Consider the following 4,822-nt stretch of genomic DNA (forward strand, 5'->3'; position numbering starts at 1 on the left):
GCTCAACATTCAATCCTTTAATGGGGGATACATCTCCTTTGCGGGTGGAGAAGGTGGCAAAATCACTCAAAGAGGAACTATCACAAATGGGGTTTTGAGTTTCGAGAATGTCAACTTTGCTCCCGAATTGAAGCATAGTTTGTTGAGTGTGTCTCAGATTTGGGACAAAGGCTATTCTACACATTTCACTGAAAAGGAATGTATGATTATCAAGCCAGGCTTTGTCATCCCAAAAGAGTGGATCCTTGTGAAATCTAAAAGGGATGGGAATGCCTACATCATAGATATGAATAGCAATCTCCCTGAACAAGTTACGTGCCTCTTTTCAAAGATCTCCGAACAAAATGCAATGTTGTGGCACCGAAGACTCGGTCATGCTAACGCCAAGAACTTGAATCGTCTTGAAAAGAATGAGATGGTCCGTGGTTTGCCTGTCAAGGATTTTATCACGTTTGAGAAGTGTGTGTCATGTGCCCAAGGTAAGCATCATAGAAAACCACACCTGCCAAAACAGGTCAACTCAATTAGTCAGGTGCTTCAATTGCTACACATGGATCTGTTCGGACCAGTAAACGTTCTCAGCATTAACAGAAACTCCTATTGTCTGGTCGTGATTGATGATTTCTCGCGTTTTACGTGGGTTTTCTTTCTATCCAATAAAGCTGGAGTTGCTGATCTGATTAAGAAATTCATTGTGTTAATTGAGAACCAAACTAACAACAGGGTGAAGGCGCTTCGTACTGACAACGGAACAGAGTTTAAGAATTCTGCTCTCGATCACTTCTGCGCAGAAAAGGGTATTATGCGTCAATACAGCTCCGCTCACACACCCCAAAAAAATGGTGTTACTGAGAGGAGAAACAGAACTTTGAAAGACGCCGCAAGGGCGATGCTGTGTGACTCCAAACTGCCAGTCTTCTTTTGGGATGAGGCGATAAACACTGCTTGCTACGTTCAGAATCGCGTGTTGATCAAGAAAGCTCAAATGAAGACTCCGTACGAAATTCTATATAGTCACAAGCCTTCAGTCAGTCATTTCCGTGTATTTGGCTGCCCTTGCACCCTTCTTCACTTAGAGTCCAACCCAAAGTTCAATGCCAAAGCCGATGATTGTTACTTCATAGGGTATGGTGCTCGCACCGCTAATATGGTCTATAATAAGAAAACAAAGCAAGTTGTAGAATCTTATGACGTGCGCTGGTTGGAAGAAAATGAGACGGATGCACGAGTAGGTCCGGATTGGTTGTTTGATTACACATCCCTGCTCAAATCTATAAATGTGTCTTCGGGTAGCTCATCTGGATCTATCTCCGGTTCGAAGAATGTTTCTGATGACGAAGACGAAGAAGTTGTATACAGACCTCCAACAGTATCCTCTTCACAACCTGAGGGGAGTCTCGTGCTTCGCCTGAGAGGGAGTCTCCTGCTTCGCCTGAGAGGGAGTCCCTCGCTTCACCTGAGGGGGAGTCATCTGTACATCCTGAAAGTCCGAAATCTCCAGTTCAGAATACTACTCCTGATGCTGACACAACACCACTCACTCCTAAGAGAGTTCATGTCCAAAGACTCTTCCACTGATACTTCAACTTTTATGGAGCTACTCTTTCCTGAAAACTTTTCAAATGAGTTTGTGGCAACATCGTCTGGCGCGACTCAATCAGCAAATGAGGGAGGTATCAATATTCACAATCTTCCTGTCTCGCTTAATGACATCAGCCAGGAAATACCCTCAAGGATTCAACGTGATCATCCTATCGACAACATCATTGGTCAGCTGGGCGACGGTGTTAAAACCAGAAGTCAGAGTGGAGATGTCAATACATGTCTTTACTCTTGCTTTATCTCTCAAATAGAGCCCAAGAATGTTGAAATGGCTCTGAATGAGCCCAACTGGGTAGATGCAATGCATGAAGAATTACATCAATTTGAGAAACTCGGGGTTTGGAAGTTGGTTGAGTTGCCAAAGGGCAAAAAGTCTCTTGACACACGATGGGTCTATCGAAACAAGCAAGATGATTCAGGGGTTATAGTGCGGAACAAAGCTAGATTGGTGGTTCGCGGGTTTCGACAGGTTGAGGGTCTTGACTACACTGAAGTTTATGCTCCAATTGCTCGCCTGGAGGCTATTCGTATCTTCCTTGCATATGCGTCTTACATGAACTTTACTGTTTACCAAATGGATGTCAAGACTGCCTTCTTGTATGGCAAGGTGAAGGAAGAAATCTACGTTGATCAGCCCCCTGGGTTCGTTGACTCCAAGTTTCCTAATCATGTCTACAAGTTGGACAAGGCCTTGTATGGGTTACATCAAGCTCCTCGAGCGTGGTATGCGACTCTAACAAAGCATTTGCACGAGCATGGTTACTCTCGTGGCACTATCGATCAAACCTTGTTCATCAAGCATGTCGGTGATAATCAGATTCTAGTTCAAATTTATGTTGACGACATTATCTTTGGGTCGACCAGTCCGCAACTTTGCGAGGAATTTGAAGATGTTATGAAAAAGAGGTTCGAAATGAGTTCGTTGGGGGAAATGACCATGTTTTTGGGGCTTCAGGTCAAACAAAATTCAACCGGAATCCTGCTACATCAAGCCAAGTATGTGGAAGATATTCTTGAGAAGTTCGGGTTTCACGACGCCAAATCTGCATCAATGCCAATGGCTGAAAGACCTCTCCTGACTCCAGATCCTGATGGCGAATCCGTAGATCAGACACTCTACAGATCGATGATCGGATCGCTGATGTATCTTACTGCCAGCCGTCCTGACATCACGTTTGCAGTTTGTCAATGCGCACGTTATCAGGCTAATCCTAAACTTTCACATCTTATTGCTGTCAAAAGAATTTTTCGGTATATCAAAGGTAGCCCAAAATTGGGTCTTTGGTATTTCTAAAGAATTCTGAATTTGATTTATATGCTTTTGCTGACAGTAATTATGGAGGCTGTGAGCTTGACAGGAAATCTACCTCGGGAGGGTGTCAATATCTTGGTGACAGATTAGTGTCGTGGCAATGCAAGAAACAACACACTGTTTCAACCTCAACAGCGGAGGTGGAATACGTTGCTGCATCTGCTTGTTGCTCTCAAGTTATCTGGATCCAACATCAACTGTTGGACTACGGTTTGAATTACTTAGAAACCCCCATTTACTGTGATAATGAGGCTGCTATTCAAATCACTAAAAATCCGGTCCAACATTCTAAAACCAAGCACATTGACATCAAAATTCACTTTATCGGAGATTGTTATGAGCGCTCGCTCATTAGGCTAGAACATGTTCACACTGACAATAATGTGGCGGATCTGTTCACCAAGCCTTTTAACAAAGCTCGATTCGATGTGCTTGTGGGATTTTTAAAAATGATTCGTTTTGAGGATTAATTTTCTTTGGTTTCGTCAATTTTTTTAAAATTTGCGCATTTTAGTCATTTCATTCTTTCCCATGCACAAATTTAGGGGGAGAAATAAATAAAAATCCAAAAACATAAAAAAAATAAAAAAAATAAAAAAAATCCAAAAATCCAAAAATATTTTGTTTCTGTTTTATTTTTTTTGAGAAATACATTCAAAAATCCAAAAACATTAGAAAGTCAGAAAATCCAAAAATATGTTGGTTATGGAATGTGCTTGAGGGAGATGTTTGGGAAGTGATATTATCTAGTGATAACAGGCAACCTGAGTCTGCGTAACGTACCCAAAGTTGAAGGGTCTATGCTCTGGTTTGATGCGTCGGTAGGCACGAAAGATTCGAAATGGACATGACTAGGCAGAACTGACCTTAAGAAATTCTTAGACTTGACAAATCTTGACCTAGTTAGATCCGTTTAGCCTGACTATACGACACTTGGATAGGTTGAGCAGGGAGATAAATATGGGAATCTACTCGTCACATTAAATGAACCCGTACTTGGAACCGTGGATTAACTTTTCCTCGATGTGCAGATTCTGTCCTTAATTCCGGTATTGATGGGGCGACTGGTAAATTCCGATGAGTTAGGTCTGTAGAAAATCGTTTTCTTTCTCTTCCTATTTGTCAGTCATATGTTGCATCCTTTGCGTGATTGGAAGAGATCCGACCTGGACAGCAACATATGCAAATCTATTTCTCTACATATTATTTCTGTGAAACTCTTCCTATCTGTTAGCCATATACTGTCTCCTTTGCGTGACACATAATCCGACCTGGTACACAGTATATGCACCATTCTACTTCTCAATCCCTCTAAGAACTATAATTAATAATAATCTGAATCCATTCTCTCTCTTAATGATTGTCTGCTCACCCGATGTAAGGAGTACTCTGGAAGTTCTTGATTACTGGGGCATATCAGGAAGCGGGAAACATGTTCCAGTACAATTAAAATTGAACACTCAAAGATTGTCTATAGATCTCGCTGCTCAATTTAGGTGGACAACAATATCCCTGGTCGTCGTCAGCTGAATGGTCCTTAAGATATAGTATCTAGGAACTTAGGATCAGGTATAGTATCTAGGAACTTAGGATCACTTTGTCTTACAATTATTAGCATGTCCAAAAATTGTCACAATTTTTCGTGTTTAAGTGGACCACAATGTCGGCGATCGACCAGACAAAGATGTGAAGATGAAAGGTACCGACAAGTAGATTAAGGCTGTCTAACAACTTTGATCCCAGCATCACAAGAAAATTTTTCAGTAAATTTTGAGATAAATTTTGTCTGCGTTTACTTTAATTTTATTTTTATTTTTTATTTTTTATTTTATTTTAATTGTAATTTTATTTTATAATTGTCAAAAAATTTAATTTTTAATTATTTTAATTTTTAAATTTTAGAAATTA

The sequence above is a fragment of the Lactuca virosa genome, chromosome 2 (assembly GCF_052849685.1).
Source record: "Lactuca virosa cultivar CGN04683 chromosome 2, Lactuca_virosa_CGN04683_v6, whole genome shotgun sequence".
Lineage (NCBI taxonomy): Eukaryota > Viridiplantae > Streptophyta > Magnoliopsida > Asterales > Asteraceae > Lactuca > Lactuca virosa.